We start from the raw sequence: 19503 nt of genomic DNA on the forward strand, positions 1-19503 counted from the left end.
CGGAAAGGAGTGAAAAACAGTTCTGAGAACTAAAAACTGTTGCCTGCGCTTAGTGCCATGGAAAGCTGTTTCATGGAGGCGGCGGCGGCCAGGCAGAGCCGGGAGAGGGAGGGGCGGGAAGGCAGAAACAGAGAGCCAGCGCAACCAGCCAGTCCTCTCAAGCCGCGCGGCCCCTAAGGAGCAAGGGGGCTCGTGTTGCCCCACGGCAATGCTGGGGACGCTTTCTGTTGTGGTTGGAGACGGGAGAGGCATGAGCATGGCTGGGAGGACGTTCTGAGACCAGAGGACAGGGTGTGCCGCAGTCGGAGCAGGAGCTGGGCCGCGGGGGCCACACTGCCTTCCCCTCGGCTCAGACAGGCGGGAGGAGCAGGGCTGGGCCATGGGGGCCACACCGCCTCCCGCCTTGGCTCAGACAGGCAGGAAGAGCAGGGCTAGGCAGAGGCAGGTGGGCTTCCGGGCTTGATGAAAGAGTTGAGGTTGTCCTCCTGACGCTTCTGTGTCTCTGTGAAGTAGGAAGCGAGGTCTTGAGCTGAGAGTGAGGGCGTAGGTAGAGTTTGGGGAAGGAAGGTGTGAACTAGTCATCGTGGAGAGTTGAGAGGGAGATAACCATAGGAATGTGGTAGGAACACCAGGCAGTTCTGCAGGGTAAGTTGGGTTGGCGATGGTGAATTTTTACAGGTCCCAATCTGCCTCATTTTGAGTCTTTTTCTAGCAGATTTGTTGACTGGATGCAGGCAGAAAGCAGCAGATAGCGTGGTTAATCCAGAACTGGGACTTTGCCAGTTCTGGGACAATAAGAAGACAGTCAGGAGAGTTTAGGATATTGGCAGGAGAGTTCTTAAAGTGATGGAACATGGAATCTCTCTGGATTCAAAGAAGAGTAGGCAGATGAAGGTCACGGATGGCAAGAAAGCAGAGGTGCCAGTGGACCGAAGACTCTAGAACATAGGTCCCCACGTCCATGTGAACCAAAGGTCTCAGCGAGGTTAAAAATGGCTGCGTGGGAGTCTGAGATAACAAGCTGGGGGGCTAGGAGGTGGTGGCCAGAAAGCAGGGGACTCCATCAGGTGACCTCCAGGCAAGGGAAAGATCCAGTGTGTGACCTTGGGAGTGGCTGGCTGAGGGGGAGGCCCGTAAAGGGGCTGATGGGCCTGGGGGTAGAACTCATTGCCCATTGAGTCACTGAGCTCACTCCGAACGATGGACAGACTTGTTCCAGGGGAGGATGCCTAGGGGCAGATACCAAAGGCTTCTATGAACAAGAGGGCGCTTGGTGATGACAGGGGGAGGTGGAGATGAAGCCTAATTTTATGAGATTTGGGGAAGAATGGTCCCTTAGGGGAATTACATTCCCTTGCACCTTAAGTACTTTCTCCAGAGTGGAAGGTCAGAAAGGAAAGCGGAAAGAGTCTTGAGAAGAGGCAACAGATCGAGCACAGGGCCAGAAGTCAAATGAACACCAGTCCTGATGACACTTACATGCTGTGTGGCCTTGGGCGGGTCCTTCCCCCTCCCCAAGCCTCAGATTTCACATCAGTAAAAATAGGCTGGGGAACTGGCTAAGCTAGTGCTCCCCAATCCACGTTAGGGAGCCCCAGGTGGGTTACAGGCATGCTCAGACACGGATCCCCCCAGCCCCGAGTCAGAGTTCCTGAGCCGCTGTCATCATGTCTGTGTGCTGTTCCGTGCACAAGAGGGTGGGGAAGCGTGGGCCAGACTCTCCAGGCCCAGCCGTCTCAGTGCTCCATCTCGGAAGGGGCTGTGGGGAGGCCCATGGAAGAACAGACAGACTCCGGCTGCAGGCAGAAGCCCATCTGCTGGCAGAGACGGAAGCCAAGTCCCCAGCTCCCTCCTGCCCCCCGCGCCTCCCTCCCAGCAACAGCTTGAAGGGCTGGGATCTACCCAGCTGCCCAGGTGAGCCGCAGCTGCATCTGCTCCTCTTCCGTCCTGGGCCTGGGGGTCACCGGTGGCCCTCTCAAGCCTCCACAGCAGCTTCTGGAAGTGGAGGTGTGACCTCCTCCTGGCTCCTGCACAGACTTCCCAGTTCTAAAAACAGGCTCCGCACTTCCAAGGAGGCAGGCAGAATGTCTCACGGTACCTGACCCAGAAAGAGCCTTCACAGTGCAGACCGTTCTCCTGGGGCCAGCCACTCCTCGGAGACCCACAGGAGGGCACTACAAGGCTGACCCTGGGCTCCCCTCTCTCTGCATCAGCCCTCCTCAGCACCCCCCACCTCCTGTCCGACGCCAGTGTTTAGGGACTGCACAGGCAACTTAGCTATGCCCTAATCATAATATTAGGAAAGACCGCCATCTGGCCCAGGACTTTGTACACAGTAGGTACTTGGTAAATATTTACTGAATAAATGAAGACTCTTTTCAAATACTTAAAAAAGAAAACTTTACCAAGCCCACCAGAATTGTTTAAATTATTGATCACATTGCTCCTATTTATTGGTATAGATAAAAGATTATATCTTAAATTCTTTGATATTTATTGGTGCCAGGGGCTTCCCTGGTAGCTCAACTGGTAAAGAATCTGCCTGTAATGCAGGAGACCCTGGTTCGATTCCTGGGTCAGGAAGATCCCCCTGGAGAAGGGAGAGGCTACCCACTCCAGTATTCTTGGGCTTCCCTGGTGGCTCAGACAGTAAAGAATCTGCCTGCAATGCGGGAGACCTGGGTTTGATCCCTGGGTTGGGAAGATCTTCTGAGGGAGGGCATGGCACCCCCCTCCAGTATTCTTGCCTGGAGAATTCCAATGGACAGAGGAGCCTGGCAGGCTACAGTCCATGGGGTCACAAAGTTGGACACAACTGAGCGACTAAGCACAGCACACTACTACATGCCAATTGTTGAAGGGTGAGCTGGCTTCATTTCCAGAACCCTGTGAAATGGGTCTGTTAATCCCATTTTACAGATAAGCAAACTGAGTTTCAAAGAGAGGTTATGAGATATGTCCAAAGTCATAGAAGTGGTAGACAGTGGCTCTGGGACACTAACCCAGATACATCCAACTTTAAAGATGGTGTTTTTTTCAACACACCAAGCTACCTCTCACCTAAAGAGACCAGAATGAAGACAGAAGTGAAGACGGTGGCAGAGAAGGGTGAAGACTGTGCAGCACACAGGCAAGGCTCCCCGCTGCCTTGCCCGAGGCAGCGGCTTCGAGGCTGGGTAAGCTTTGCTGAAGAGAGGTGCAGAGAGTCAGGCCCTTGCTCATCCCTCCCACTTTGATTGCTTGGCTGGATCGCCCACTGCCTATGCGAGCTGGCATCCCACTTAGCACGACCTGGCTTGGTTCTCTGAGTGTGTGAGGCCAAGACGCAGCAAAGACCTGTCGCCTCCCCACAAGGTGGAGAGACTCTCTGTCTAAGAGGGACCCTTGTTCTCAGGGCCCAGGGAGCACGCCGGAGACGCCAGAAAACAGAAATGGTCTGACCTGCACGGATGGACATGGCTGTCAGCCCATGCCTGCCCGCCACTGCCTGACAGGTGAGCAGCTGTGCTCCACATCTGTCTGTCCATCTGCATCTCAGGGGCCTGCAGAGAGCTGATGCTCCTCAGAGAGGGGGGCCCTGGACCTGAAGGACCTCCTTTGCTGCAGGTGTTAATTAGTAGAGAACAGGAAGGGTGGGCTGGGAAGAAAAGCATGCCTCGATTGCCATCCCAAACCTGAACCCCCTCCCCACTGCCAAGCCCCCCTCTGCTCCCCCACAAACGCCCCTAGCTCTGCCTGCCAAGCTCTGCAAATTACCACACATGCCAATAAGTCATTAGGAACCAGAACAGCAAATGTGGGGTTGCCATGGAGACCAGCACCGGGAGCTGGCAGCCCCGGGGACCGGCCTGTGGCCCCGGTGTGCTGCACGCAGGGCTGGCAAGACCGAACCGCCCAGCAGAAGGGAGAGGCAGCCCCAGCAGGCGCGGGCTGCGGCGGGGCGGGGTGGGGGGGGAGGGGGGCGCGGGGAGGAGTAGCGGGCCAAGCCCCCCACCCTCCCCCAGGCCCTGCACACTGCCAGAGGGCAGGAGCAGCCGGGCCAGCAGGTAGCCCCTCCCTTCAGAGAGCTGCCGCTCTGCCCGGAGGAGGTGACGAAGCACATTCGGGGACCAGCCCCAGGGAGGAAGGCTGACACCTGAGCAGCTGGCCCGAGTCTGGAGGAAGAAGCCCGAGGGCTGAAGGCAGGACTATGCTCAACCACCCTCTCCCATCTTCCTGAACGAGGTACTCACATGCGCTTCAGCCCAGGGCTTAGCACACACATCCACTGGCCACAAACAAGTGAGTAGATGGGAATGAACGTGGTCAGTACCCGAGATCTCTGACAGGATAGGAGCAGGCCCTGGACCGAACACCAGTCTAGGGGGACTCTGACAAAGCCACTTCTCTCTGGGCCTCGATGTCGTCATTGGGAAAATAATCAGACTGTGTTCCAGACACAGTGTACCTCAAAAAGGCTCTGTGGAGCCTCTGAGTTCTGGAGCGATTCCTCCAGTCGTGGATCAGGAGGAGGCTGAACAGTGGGGCTGTGGCTCAGCATTGCTCTAGCTACAGCAGCCGGTATTAATTTCCTGTTGCTGCGGTAACATACTACCACACATTTAGTGGTTTAAAGTAACATAATTGTCTACAATTCGAAATGCCAGAAGTCCAAAATGGGTCTCGTGCGTGTGTGCTAAGTCGCTTTAGTCATGTCTGACTCTGCAACCCCACGGACTGCAGCCCATCAGGCTCCTCTGTCCACGGGATTCTCCAGGCAAGAATCCTGGAGTGGGTTGCCATGCCCTTCTCCAGGGAATCTTCCCAACCCAGGAATGGAACCCGCGTCTCTTACTTCTCCTGCATTGGCAGGCAAGCTCTTTACCACTAGCACCACCTGGGAAATCCAAAATGGGTCTCACTGGGCAAAAACCAAGATGTCAGCAGGTACGTACTCCTTCCTGGAGTCTCAGGGAGAGCCTGTTTCCACACCTTTTCCAGCTTCTTGAGGCTGCAGCATTCCATGGCTGACGGCCCCTTCCACCTTCCAAGCCAGCAATGGCCAGTCTTCCTCACATCTCGTCACTCTGACACTGACTTCTGCCCCCTCCTCCACATTCAAAGGACTTGTGATAATAACACGGGGCCCACCTGGATAATCCAGGATAATCTTTCCATTTTAAGGTCAGCTGATTCACAGGCTTCATTCCCTTTGCCCTGTTACATAACAAATTTACAAGTTCTGCAGATCAGGAGGTGAGCATCTTTGGGAGGCCATTATTCTACCTACACACATATAGCTTTGTTTTGAAAAACGGATCAATTTCTAGCAATGTCTGAAGCCACATGACCAGAAGACTCTCAGTTGCCATCAGTTTTAAATGCTATGACCTGGACACCTCCTTTTCTCCCTGGGGGACCCTTGCAAGGAAATTCAGAGGAACTCTAGGGCCTGCCCATTCAAAGTGAATGCTGACAGCTTAGGCTGTCCCGGCAGGGCATGCAGAGAGGTAGGTCTCTGTCCACCAGAAGAGCCCTGTTTTGGGGAATCCACCAGTCTCAGCTCTTTCCTCTCCCATCCCTCTGTATCCACATATTACCACATCACCCTGCAGTCATCTGTTCTTGTTTTTCCTTCCGGTCAGGTCGGATGGAGTTGTGTGCGCAGTGTATCCAGGCGTGCAAGTGAATGACCTCCCCCATCAGACCGGGTGATCCCAGAGGCCATGTCCTTGCTTCCTTTGCACCCCATTACCCATTCCCATCCCTCAGCACTGCATCTCGTGCAGAAGGTGTCCTGATCTGATAGTCAAGAAGAGATAGCACCCCTTCTTCCCTCACTGTGACCTCAACACTGTCCCCCTCCTAAATCCATCCAGAGAAGCCCCCAGATGATTTGTAATAAACTCAAGAAACAGCACCCAAGTTCAGAAAGCAAAGGTCTTAGAATCTCCCGGCTAGCGCGTCTCTAGGCCTCTTGGGATCAACACTGGCCCTGGGGGAGACGGTGGCCCTCCCATACAGCATAACCTCTGTTCTCACCTCTGCAAGATAGTCCCTGCCAAACTGCCTGGGACCCAGTGGAGCTGAGTCAAATTCTTATGAGAAAGGTACCCTGGGTATTAATCATGGCCCTGGTGTTTTTTGAGTTTATGAAAATTATTCCTCTCTCAGCCTTTCTTCCCCCCTGGTATCAACCGATGGCTCATTCCCATTCCTACTTTTATCATGTGCCTCAGGGAACTCTGGAGAAGAAACGTGATACAGGAGGGGAAAGTTGTTCTTTGGAGGTGCGGCCTTGGAGAGATTGAGGAGAAGAGGAACTAGCATTTACTGAGCTTATACTCTGGAGCAGGCACTCTACACAGATTAACTCATTAGCTCACTTGGTTGAGAACCAGGGCTCTGGAGTCAGAGACTGGGGGCTGAATTCCGGTGCTGCCATATGCTGGCTGTGTGTGGCCTCAGGCAAGTTACTTCATGTTTCCCAGCTTTAGTTTCCTCAACAGCAAAATGGGAGAAAATAACATCTACTTCACAGCATTATGTGGATTAAGTGGGATGAATGCAGCAAAGCTTCTGGCATATCACAAGCACTCAGCAACTCCGCTGTGATCATTAACAAGCCTATGAAGTGGGTGCTATTGATTCAGATGTAGAGATGAGGAGACTGAGGCTCAGAGAGGTAAAACGCCCAAGGGCATATGGTCAGGGAAGGGACGTTAAGCAGCTCTGGTTACAGCTCCTCTGAACGGCAGGCGAGCCCCAGGCGCAGGCCTGCATCCTGGAGGTGACGGTGCTAGGCCCTTCTTCCTCAGGCTGCCGGGGGGCCCCAAGGAGGAAGAGCGGACCACTGGGCAGAAGGCTTCGCCCAAGGGACGCTTGGCTCTGGGTCGGCCGGCATCCTGGGCAGGGGAGGGCACCACCAATGATCCCACCCCACCCCAGGGCTCTCTCTCTTCATACTCCAGAAGGAAGCCCGACCCCCAGGACCCAGGCAGCCTCTCTCCAAGACAAAGAGAAGGATGGGGGCACATCTGGGCAGAATTTCATTTCCATTTTGTGCTCTCTATTCGCTCAGTCATGTCCCATTCTTTGTGACCCCATGGACTGTAGCCCACCAGGATCCTCTGTCCATGGGATCCTCCAGGCAAGAATACTGAAACGGGTAGCCACTCTCTTCTCCAGGGGATCTTCCCAACCCAGGGATCAAACCCAGGTTTCCTGCACTGCAGGTGGATTCTTTACTGTCTGAGACATCAGGGAAAACCCCATTTCACTACACATTAAACTACTGTAATGTTCTAGGAGTAACCCACCAAAGAGGAGCCTAGGCAATGAGGAATGAAGAGAAGTTGGCTGCAGATGGGGCAGAAAAATGGAGCTCAAGGGAATTGCAGAGAACTGAGTCCCGAACATGAGGAGGCTGGGGGCTCATGGATGGGCCCCAGACTGTGAGACAGCGGGTCCATGAAAATGACCAGAGAGCTGGGACTGGGGATGAGAAGAGCAAGAGGTTCCAAGGGACAGAGAGCAGCTGGCTCTGCAAAGGAGAGGCCAAGAACACTAAATGGCTGCCCTCCTGTTCCCCAAGAGCATAAAGGGGACCCAGAAACCCAGGTGATGGGAAAGGGCCACTCCAGAGACAAACGCCTGCCCTTGCAGCTTCTACACCCTCCCCTGGCCTGGCCACCCGTCCCCCCTCCCACTCCACAAGCTCCCCTCCAGAGAGGAGTCCTCTCTGCAGATCCAAACACCACCCTGTTTTCCAGGCCCAAATCCGCTGCACCTCCTCAGGGAAGTATATACTCCCACACAGAGCTCACAGTTCTGATAGCATGTATAGTCTAAATCACACAGTTTAGTGCTTGGTTTTAAATACGGTCTGTTATTATTCCCTCTTTATTTCTTGCGACTGTAAGTTTTGCCTTTCCAATGACTGGGAGGTTTCCTCACCAGTCAAGACCATGTCTACTGTTTCTTTATCTTCTCTCCCCTCCACCCGCTATTGCCTGGGAGGCTGTGCCCTTCATGAGACAACTTTTTGGGACAGTGCAGATTGACTAAACCAGCTTCAAGGCCTGGAGAACTTCCTTTCCACCTAGTAAAACACTGAAATGGATGGCCCCAACCTTGGGGTTTCAAAGGATCAGACCATACCACCCCCTGCCCTAAATGCTGCAAAAACTCCCCTTGCTCTGAGAAAAAAACAAACTTCCCAGCCCAGCTCCACCGCTCACCAAGATCTGGCCTCCTCAATCCTGCTAGGCACAGCCCTGCCTCCAAGACTGTACCTGCGCCTTCCTCTTTCCTCATGTCACTTTCTCAGTAAGGTCAACCTGTACAAAGCTACACTTTCCTCCTCTAAGACTCTTCTACCCCCTTCCTGGCTTTATTTTTCTTTTTAGCACTTGCCAACTTTCTATTAGGTTGGTACAAACATAATTGCAGTTTTGGACTGACTTTTAAATCATTATAACTAAACTCAAATACTCTCTTTGGGATTGGAATGAAACTGACTTTTTCCACTCCTGTGGCCACTGCTGAGTTTTCCAAATTTGCTGGCATATTGAGTGCAGCACTTTAACAGCATCATTGTTTGTGTGTTAGTCGCTCAATTGTGTCCGACTCTTTGCAATCCCACAAACTATAGCCTGCCAGGCTTCTCTGTCCATGGAATTCTCCAGGAAAGAATACTGCAGTGGATTGCCATTCGCTTCCCTGGAGGATCTTCCTGACCCAGGGATCGAACCCTGGTCTCCTGCGTCGCAGGCAGATTCTTTACCATTTGAGCTACAGGAAAGTCAATCATCATTGTTTAGGATTTTAAATAGCTGGCATGTCATCACCTCCACTAGCTTTGTTTGTAGTGATGCTTCCTAAGGCCCACTTGATTTCACACTCCAGGATGTCTGGCTCTAGGTGGTGATCACACTATCGTGGTTATCTGGGTCATTAAGATCTTTTTTGTACAGGTCTTCTGTGTATTCTTGCCACCTCTTCTAAGAAGTATCTTCTGCTTCTGTTAGGTCCTTGCTGTTTCTGTCCTTTATTGAGCCCATCTTTGCATGAAATGTTCGCTTGGTACCCCCAATCTTCTTGAAGAGATCTCTAGTCTTTCCCATTCTATTGTTTTCCTCTATTTCTTTGCACTGTTCACTTCAGGCTTTCTTATCTCTCCATGCTATTCTCAGGTACTTTGCATTCAGTTGGGTATATCTTTCCCTTTCTCATTTGCTTTTCACTTCTCTTCTTTTCTCAGCTATTTGTAAGACCTCCTCAGACAACCACTTTGCCTCCTCGCATTTCTTTTTCTTGGGGATGGTTTTGGCCACCACCTGTTGTACAATGTTACGAACCTCTGTCCATAGTTCTTCAGGCACTCTGCCTACTAGATCTAATCCCTTGAATATATTCTGCACCTCCACTGCAAAATCATAAAGGGATTTGATTTAGGTCATACCTGAATGGTCTAGTGGTTTTCTCTACTTTCCTTAATTTAAGTCTGAATTTTGCAATAAGGAGTTCATGGTCTGAGACACAGTCAGCTCCAGGTCTTGTTGCTGGCTCAGAGAAAAAGCAAGGGAATTCCAGAAAAACATCTGCTTCATTGACTATCCTAAAGCCTTGGACTGTGTACATCACAACAAACTGTGGAAAATTCTTAGACATGGGAATACCAGACTACCTCCTGCGAAATCTGTATGTAGGTCAAGAAGCAACAGTTAGAACTGGACATGGAACAACAGACTGGTTCCAAATTAGGAAAGGAGTATGTAAAGGCTGTATATTGTTACTCTGCTTATTTAACTTATATGCAGAGTACATCATGTGAAATGCTGGGCTGGATGAATCACAAGCTGGAATAAAGATTACTGGGAGAAATATCAACAACCTCAGATATGCAGATGATACCACTCTAATGGCAGAAAGTAAAGAGGAACTAAAGAACTTCTTGATTAAGGTGAGAGAAGAGAGTAAAAAAAGCTGGTTTAAAACTCAACATTCAGAAAACTACGATCATGTCATCTGGTCCCATTACTTCATGACAAATAGATGAGGAATAAGTGGGAACAGTGACAGATTTTATTTTCTTGGGCTCCAAAATCACTGTGACCAATGACTGTAGCCATGGAATTAAAAGATGCTTGCTCCTTGGAAGAAAAGCTATGACAAACTTAGTGTATTAAAAAGCAGAACATCACTTTGCTGACAAATGTCCATCCAGTCAAAGCTATGGTTTTTCCAGTTGTCATGTATGGATGTGAGAGTTGGACCATAACGAAGGCTGAGAGCAAAGAATTGATGCTTTCGAATTGTGGTTTTGGAGAAGACTCTTGAGAGTCCCTTGGACTGCAAGGAGATCAAACCAGTCAATTTTAAAGGAAATGAAACCTGAATATTCATTGGAAGGACTGATGCTAAAACTGAAGCTCCAATACTTTGGCCATCTGATGTGAAGAGCTGACTCACTGGAAAAGACCCTGATGCTGGGAAAGATGGAAGGCGGGAGGAGAAGAGTGTGACAGAGGATGAGGTGGTTGGATGGCATCACCGACTCAATGGACTTGAGTTTGAGCAAACTCCGGGAGATAGTGAAGGACAGGGAAGCCTGGTGTGCTGCAGTCCATGGGGTTGCAAAGAGTCAGACACAACTTAGTGACTGAACAACAACAGGGTCAAACACATCTTTATTAATCAAAGTAGGAACCATTATAATCAACACAGTTTTGCCAAGGAGAAATGTTTGCTTATTCCTATGGCATAAAAATTCATGCTTTGGGATTCAACCAGCTCTTGGAAAGCTTTTTCTGCCTCCTGCTGGTCGTTTAAGTGTTTTCCCTGCAAAAAGTTGTCAAGGTGCTTGAAGAAGTGGGTTGGGGAAAGGTCAGGTGAATATGGCGGATGAGGAAAAACTTCGTAGCCCAATTCGTTCAACTTTTAAAGCCCTGATTTTGCGACGTGGGGTCGGGACTTGTTGTGGAGAAGAACTGGGCCCTTTCTGGTGACCAGTGCCAGCTGCAGGCGTTGCAGTTTATGGAGAATCTCACAGGTTAGCTGAGCATACTTCTCAGATGTTCACCGGGATTCAAAAAGCTGCATTGGCTTGGCAGCTGACCACCCAACAATGACCATGACCTTTGTGGGGGGCAAGTTTGGCTTTGGGAAGTCCTCTGGAGCTTCTTATTCCAACCACTGAGCTGGTTGTTGCCGGTTGTCATATAAAATCCACTTTCTGTCATATGTCACAATACAATTGAGAACTCGTTTGTTGTTATTGTGTAGAATAAGAGATGATGACACTTCAAAATGACAATTTTTTTGATTCGAGGTCAGCTCATGAGGCACCCACTTATCGAGTGTTTTCACCTTTCCAATTTGATTCAGATGTCGAATGACCACAGAATGGTCGACACTGAATTCTTTGGCAACTTCTCGTGCAGTTTTAAGAGGACCAGCTTTGACGATCCTCTCAGTTGGTTCTTGCCAACTTCCAATGGCCGGCCACTGTGCTCCTCATCTCCAAGGCCCCCATCTCCTTTGTAAATCTTTCTGAACCACCACTGCCCTGTAGGTCCATTTGCAGTTTCTGGGCCAAATGCACTGTTAATACTCTGAGTTGTCTCCGCTGCTTTATGACCCATTTTGAACTCAAGAAAATCGCTCAAATTTGCTTTTTGTCTAATATCATTTCCCTAGTCTAAAATAAATATAAAACAAACAGCAAGTAATAAGTCATTAGCAAAAAACCATAAAGCGAGAAATGCACGTTAAAATGATGTATAACATAACCACATTTATTTAAGAATATATTCCAATATCAATAGGCAAAGTTTGACAATGTAAAACTGCAATGACTTTTGCACCAACCTAATAATACATAGCTGACTACTGAACGATGTGGGGTTTGGGGCACTGACCCTCTCTCTGCACAGTTGAAAACTGAGTTTAATTTATAATCAACCCTCTATTTTGCAGTTCTGTATCCACAGATTCAGCCAAGCATGTTAGGGGTAATGGAGTGCTTCAGTATTTACTATTGGAAAAAAAAAAATGCAGTTAAAACCTGTGTGGTTCAGGGTCGACTGTACTATTTATTTACTGTATCCTCAGACAATAAGGGCTTCCCTGGTGGCTTAGAGGTTAAAGCATCCGCCTGGAATGTGGGAGACCCAGGTTTGATCCCTGGGTCGGGAAGATCCCCTGGAGAAGGAAAATGGCAACCCACTCCAGTACTCTTGCCTGGAGAATCCCATGGAGGGAGGAGCCTGGTAGGCTAAAAGTCCATGGGGTCTCAAAGAGTCGGACACGACTGAGCAACTTCATTTTCACTTCAGACAATAAAGTATAAACTCTGTAAGGGTGATGATCCCTGGTTGCTCAGTTATTTGTACCCAGTGTCTGACACAGGTGCTTCATAAATACTTGCCGAATGAAGACACCCAGCACCACCCTGGTCTGAGATGGCCGAGGCACAGCTGTGCTCAGAGCAGGACAATGGACAGGAAATTCTGTAGGGTGTAGGTTCTCCCTAGATGAAAGTGAAGTGAAAGGCTCTCAGTCGTGTCCGACTCTTTGCAACCCCATGGACTGTATAGGCCATGGAACTCTCCAGGCCAGAATACTGGAGTGGGTAGCCTTTCCCTTCTCCAGGGGATCTTCCCAACCTAGGGATCGAACCCAGGCCTCCCGCATTGTAGGCGGATTTGTTATCAGCTGAGCCACAAGGGAAGCCAAAGAACACTGGAGTGGGTAGCCTGTCCCTTCTCCAGCAGATCTTCCTGACCCAGGAAGCAAACGGGGGTCTCCTGCATTGCAGGCGGATTCTTTACCAACTATCAGGGAAGCCCAAGGGTTCCACAGTGCCAACCCCAGGCCAACTCTGGGCAAGCACCTTCTGTTTGGAGGCCTGGAGCTGCGCGAGCCCCAGTGACCTTCATCTCATTGGGAGGGCTGTCCAAGGAGAAGGCGGAGGGTGAGGGTGAGGACGGGGCAGAGCCAAGTGTCAAGCCCCTCCCCTCCGCACGCACAGCGCTTAACGCTTGCAGCCTGCCCATCAGCTGCCCCTGTGTTCGCTCCATCTCCTGGGCATCACCACCCCTGTCCTCCCAGGCCACTTTCGTCGCCTGCCTCCAATGCTCATTCTGAGAACACTGTGTAAAGGAACACGGCCTTCCCTGCCTTTCCTCTCTCCTTGCCCCTTTTCTTCCCACTCTGGTAGGGATGAGGGCAGACAGACCTGCTTTTCCTGGGGGACCCACGCTGGCTGCCTAACAACCGCTGCCCCTTCTTCCACATGTTTGCTCCTGGAGGCTCTGCCTTGCAAGATATTTGCAAAAACGATGTTTGCTTGTTCTTGTTCTTCCCAACACACAGGAGTCTCCCTTGTAGAGACACCCCACTGGCAACACTAATCGCAAGCTTTCCCCCACCCACCGCCGTGTCTGGACTCTGCACTCTGGTTCCCTGGAGCCCCTGGGAGCAGACCTCTCCCAGAAGTCACCTCTGCGTCGGCCCCACTACTGTGTCGGTCCCCAGGGACTGACTCTTAGGGTGCAGCTCTTCTGAGGTCACTGGCTCCATGTGGCCCCTGAAGCACTTAGCTGAAGCAGAAGGAAAAAATGTTGATTCTCCAGGAGCTGTCATCTGAGGGAAAAAAAGGGAGACCCTCCTTGAGGATCCCCAAAGTGGGGCAGGCAGCCCCTAGCCTGGACAGGACTTGGGGGGCATCTTTTTTTTAATCTTTTTAAATTGAAGGATAATTGCTTTGCATAATTTTGTGGTTTTCTGTCATACATCAATAAGAATCAGCCATAGGTACACCCAGATCTCCTCCCTCCCATCTCCCTCTTTTGGGGAGCAGCTTACTGTAGGAAGGAGTGGGGAGAACGGGCAGGATGCCACCAGGGCACCTCTAGGCCCAGGAACACTGGGTTCTGGGGGCGTAAGGAGCAGGAGCCCTGCAGTCAGAGAGAATGTTGAGGCCTCCCTCAGTTTTTTTCTAGCGACACGTCCTTGAGCAAGTTACTGAACCTGAGTCTCAGTTTCCTGGTGTTTAAATTAGGGATAATAGGAGGACCTACCTAATGGGGTACTTTTTGAGGGCTTAATGGAAAAATGTAGGTAAAGCACGCGGCACTGTGCCTGGCACATAGTTAGTGCTCAATAAATGCCAGCTGCTATCATTAATGCCATCACAACGTATGAGGTGGAGGCTGAATACCAGTCAGCGCCCCACGAACCCCTCTGTCTGCTCTTCATCCTGGAACTTCAAGCCCATCAAACACTCAGCAGCAGGGAAGGTGTGGGTGGAAGAAATGTACAGACAGAAACTGAATTCTAAACCAAGCCTGGTTCAACTCACCTTCTAAGACAGGCTCTCAGGCCAAGGCATCTCCTGGGTCCCCGGGAAGAGCAGGAAGCCAGAGAACAAGGCCTGTGGCCGCTCTGGGTTTGGAGCAGAGACTGCTTGACGAAGGCTTAGAGCAGTTAAGATGCCACGGTCACGAGACCAATCCTAGCAATCTTAGGGGTGCACCAGGTCCCCGGCCCAAAGGCCAACTGTTTGAGGCTGGCGCGTGTTGGGATGCTCTGGGTGACCTGCCAGCCCCACCGGAAGCCCAGCTCTGAGCACTGGAAGCAGAGGCTGCAGTGGGATGTGTCCAAGGGGCTCCTGCCCTCCATAGAGGGCAGCACGCACGCAACACGGCCCCCTCCACATGCAGTCCTGAGCGCGGGGGCCTTCAGGCCCGCTGCCTCTGCCTGGCTGACTCCTTTTCAAACCATGCCCCAGTATCATGGCCTCCAAGGTCCGTCTCGTAAACTGGAGACAGACACAGTCACCTCTTTATCTGAGATCCCTGGATTACAGCACCTGTCTTGTTACTGTAAGACTAACTGCTGTATGTGCTTAGTCGCTCAGTCGTATCCGACTCTTTGTGACCCCGTGGACTGTACCCACCAGGTTCCTCTGCCTATGGGATTCCCCAGGCCAGAACACTGGAGTAGGTAGCCATTCCCTTCTCCAGGGCATCTTACCCAACCAGGGATCAAACCCAGATCTCCTACATTTTAGGCAGATTCTTTACCCTGGGTTGGGAAGATCCCCTGGAAAAGGGAATGGCTACCTACTCCAGTATTCTGGTGTGGAGAATTCCATGGACTGTATACTCCCTGGGGTTGCAAAGAGTCGGATACTACTTGAGCGACTTTCACTTGTGCCATCTGGACCACCAGGAAAGCCCTGTATTATAGCACTTGTTTCATTACTGCAAGTACATAACTACTCCACTTAATAATGCTAAAAATAATATTTATCTGGCGCTTACTGTGCCAGGCACTGTTCTAAACTCAGGACATGTATTAACTCATTCAATCATCACAATTCTATGAAGTAGGTACTGTTATTATCCCATTCATACATGAGGAAACCGAGGCACAGAGATGTTAGATAACCTGCCCAAAGTCACTCAGCTAGAAGTGATGGGGCCTGGATTCAAGCCCCAGTGATGTGGCTTTAGAACTCCTAGAAGGCAGGGGCAACACCTGCTGGGTTTCTATCCCTTGCACCTAGCACTGGGCTGAACGCACAGCAGGTGCTTAGAAAAGATGGGCTAAGCGTGTGCCTGCATACGGCTAACGTGGCGAACGTTCCAGCCTCTGAGCTGTAGGACAGAGAGACCAAGCCCCTCCAGAAAGTATCAGATAAAGGCATCCTTCTTCGCCCTCTCTTAGCAAGTGCACCATATCCTGCAGTCTGTCCTGCCCGCTGTGTCTTTTCCTGCATGTCTCCTGCCTTTGTCTGTTCCTTGGTCACTCTCCCCTTTTCCTGTCCCATTCAGCCTCCATCCATCGGCCCTGTCCTTCCGTAAAGTTCTTGCAGGCTTGAAAGCCTTCCACCCTCATTCTCTGCCTTAGAGCTTTTCTAGAATCCAGACTTCCCCAAGGAAGCTGAGAACACCAGTGACACTGATTCATTAGACTGGCCACGGACCAAGCTCCTACACACAGACCCTGAATGAAAACAGCGATCTCTGCGTACGTGCTGTGTGTGTGTGCCTGCCTGTAGCTTGTCACAAACCTGTGTTGGATCAGGAAGATCCACTGCCCTCCCTGTCTCTTCTCCCAGGGTCCCAGCTCCTCCAGGAAGCCTTCCCTGATCCCTTGAGAAAGCTTATTCATGCAACCATTCAGCAAATCTTTATATATCTTAATATTCGGAGGAGACAAGGCATGCTTCTGAAAAGTTTGGTTAAAATGTGACCTTCAGAGAACTGCATAAGTTACCAGATGTCACAAACACAGGTGCCAAATGCACTGCAAAGATGCAGTGATTTCAAAATGGAGACCTTTGTGACCCGGGACAAGTGGCTTACCCTCTACGGTCCTCAACGTCCTCAGTTATAAAGCAGATGATAATCCAAAATTTAGAAGGTTATTAGGAGGATCAAATCAGATAATTTTTGTAAAGTTCCTGACAGACTGATGCTTAGTAGGTACTCAGTAATAAATGCTTCTTTCTCCCTTCTCCATCTAAGGCACCGGCTTTCTATTTAGCCGTCCCAGATAAACGATGAGACGTGAACTGATCCATCCTTGGAGGTCAAAAATGTCTTAAGGACAGGATGACCTCGGTCCGGAAGCTTTGCAGTACCTGGTTTATTGTAAGGAGATGCGCCTGTCACATTAGAGGTTACTCAGTATGATAAAGATGACAATTTACTAGGACTGTTCACGCCCCTCCCCCAGCAACACAAGTAATGGGTAAAAAGCCTAGTGGGCAAAGACTTGATCAGCTGGGAGGTCCAGATACAAATTCAGCCCTGAGATATAAAGGTGTAATGGCTGTATCCTCAGCTCCTAAGATAGTGCTGAGCAGAGTAGGTGCTCAATAAATTGCTGAATGAATGCTTTTTTTTTTTTTTAAACAATGGATTTTCCTTCCCATTTCAAATTAAAAAGAGAGAGAGGGTAGGAGGGGCAAATGCCCTGGTACAGGAGTGATGCCAGGGAAATGCAGCTGCCAGGCCGGCCACCCAGGCTCCGCCCCTGCAAAGGGGATGCAACAAATCTACCAGCGCAGGTGTCCCCATTCAAAGGCTCGGAAGCCAGGAGTCCACGCGCCGCCCTGCTTGTGGCTGAAGCTGCAGGTTACAGAAGAGAAGGGAAAAGGTGCAGACAGGCCTGGAAGGGAGGGAGGGAGGGAGAAGTCTGGGGAGAGGAGGAGGGTGAGAGAGGAAGGGGAACACTGTTGGTGAGGGGGAGAGGAAGAGACTCCTGAAGCCACAGGACGAGCACGGTGGTGGGGGGGGGGGGGGAGGCACCGGAAATAAGGATGGGGAGTGGGTAGGAACTGTGGAGAGTTCCAGAGGAAATCTGCTGTCTCAGCCTGGGTGGAATTGCCTTAGCGAGACTTCTGAGTTCCCCCTGCCACTCAGCGTCTCCTCTGGGTTGGGCTGTGCAGGGGGAGGCTGTAGATTTGGGGGTGCCCCTAGATGCCAGGTGTCTGCCAGACCCTGGGCAGGTCCCAATCCTGAAGCCTGAGGCGTTTTGCTCCATCCTTTCCAAACAATGAGGTTTCACCCTAGGTCTAGAGGGTGGCCCCTCCCCAGCCACCATGGGAAGGAGACTCAGTGTGAGCCAGCCCAGGGGAAGGAAAGGTATCCAGAAGGCTCAGACCCCTCGCTGGTCTCTCTTTCCATCTTCTCCCCACAAAGGCACCTGGCCAGCCAGGAAAGTGGGTCAGGCCGCTCACATGTGACTTTCTTCTAACAACAGGCAAGGGGGCCTCGGTGCCCTGTACACGACCCTGCCCACCCCATGCCCAGTGCTCTTGTTGGAGGGAACTTTAAGGAGCAGTGGGCAGTGGGAGGGGATCCGTGCCTTCTCATTCAGGAAGAGGACATGGGCCAGAGCCCATCCCAAGCCGTCAGGGAAGGGGGAGCCTGCGGCTATCAGGGCGCATGGAAAGACCCAGATCTTCCCATGATGATGGCCAAGCTGGCAGGGAGCCACCTCTACCCCCCTGACCTGGGGGAGGGGGGTTTGTTTCCTCTACCACCCACCTTCTGGGGTCTTCAAGAAGAGGGCCCAATCGGCCCATCTCTATCAACCGAGCGCTGCGCCCAGCCCACCCCCTCCCGACCCTGCCGGTTGCCCAATTAGAAGCTGCGTTGGCTCCAACAGATGGGAGCTGCGGCAGGCTGAAGAACAGAGCACAAAGCCCAGCTGACATTTTCCTTCCTGTTCCTTTGGTGGGGGAGGAAGGGCAGGGCCAGAAGGGGGGCACAGCAACACCCCCGGGCCCCCGCTCCAGGCCCCAGTCTCCCGCACCTCCGGGGCTTCTCGGAGCTCAGTTTCCCCCCACCCGGCGGCGCCCCGCCGGCGGGGCATCCGGAGCCCGCGCCGCCCTCCGCCCGCAGGACGAACGCACCACCTGTGGCTGGCCCACCCTCGGTCGGCCGGCGGCCGCGGCGGCCCGAGCCGGCCCCTCCTCCACGCCGCAGGTCCCCGCGCAGAGGCCGCGCACAGACTCCGGCCGCCCGGGAGGAGCCGGGCTCCGGGCTCCAGAGACTTCGGACCGACACGAAGGCCACCTTGGACGCCCAAGCTCCAGGGAGGGCAAGTCCGCAGGCTCCGGAGCCCTCCCTGGCGAGTCCGCCCCCGTCACGCCCCCCCTAACCTCGCGGCCCCCCGACATCTCGGGGCCCCCGCTCTGCCCAGCCACAGTCTGGGGCGGCTCGGACCTCTCCGGGTGCATTCAGGCTCGGACGCCCCTTCCTCGGGTCCAGCCCGCGCGGCCCGCAACCTTTCCGGTCTCCGGCCCTCCTTCCCTGCCCCCACGCGGCTGCCCCCCGCCCAAGCCCCCGCTCCCCAGCGGGCCCCCCGGCCCCCGAGGTCCGCCCGCGAACCGCACACTCACCCCGGGCGCCGTCTGCTGCCCGCGCACCGCTCGGCTCCCGCCCGGGCCGGGCTCAGGGAGGCCGCGCGCACAGGCCGGGGCGGGGTCGCGGGCGCCTCCCCGCCGCGGAGTTTTCCTGGGAGTGGTCCCGGGGCAGAGCGGGGTGACGGCGCCGGTAGAAGCACCCGCTCCCCGCCCGCGCCGGGCCCGCGCGCCGGGCTGGAGGGCGGCGGCCGAGAGCGGCGCTTCCTCCGCCCTCCGCGCGTTCGCGGGTGCGGCCGGCAGGCCCCCGCGGCGCCCGCGCCCCTCCGCGCGCCCTCCGCCCGGCCTCTCCTCGCCGCTGCGCCGCGCCCCGGCCTCCCCTGCCCGCGCCGGGCGCCTCCTCGCCGTCTGCCTGCCGCGCCGCCCCCTCCCTCCAGGCCCGCTGCCGTTTTAACTCCTGAGTGGCCGGCGGCCCGCTCCCGACACAGCCCGCGGGAGGCGGGGCCGGGCCGGATGCTATGGCTGGGCCTCCGGGGCTGCGGAGCCCTTGCGCCTTCAGACGCAGCTCTGGTCCGAAAGAAGAAGGGAGATCCGAGAGGGGAAAGGGGCCGTTCTCATATTGCCTCTTACTCCCTTGCAAA

At 52.9% G+C, this 19503-nt stretch overlaps 1 protein-coding gene across 3 annotated transcripts in view; it reads right to left on the reverse strand.

The window, feature by feature from the left end:
• LRRN2 (leucine rich repeat neuronal 2) overlaps positions 1-19275 on the reverse strand; it is a 61552-nt gene extending 42277 nt beyond the window's left edge. For all 3 annotated transcript variants that reach the window (XM_070384552.1, XM_070384554.1, XM_070384553.1), the window contains exon 1: positions 18902-19275. The gene's annotated coding sequence lies outside the window, so the exon portion shown is untranslated. The remainder of the gene's footprint in view (positions 1-18901) is intronic.
• Positions 19276-19503: the final 228 nt, after the last annotated feature.

This window comes from Bos mutus, chromosome 16 (genome assembly GCF_027580195.1).
Source record: "Bos mutus isolate GX-2022 chromosome 16, NWIPB_WYAK_1.1, whole genome shotgun sequence".
In the NCBI taxonomy this organism is placed as follows: domain Eukaryota; kingdom Metazoa; phylum Chordata; class Mammalia; order Artiodactyla; family Bovidae; genus Bos; species Bos mutus.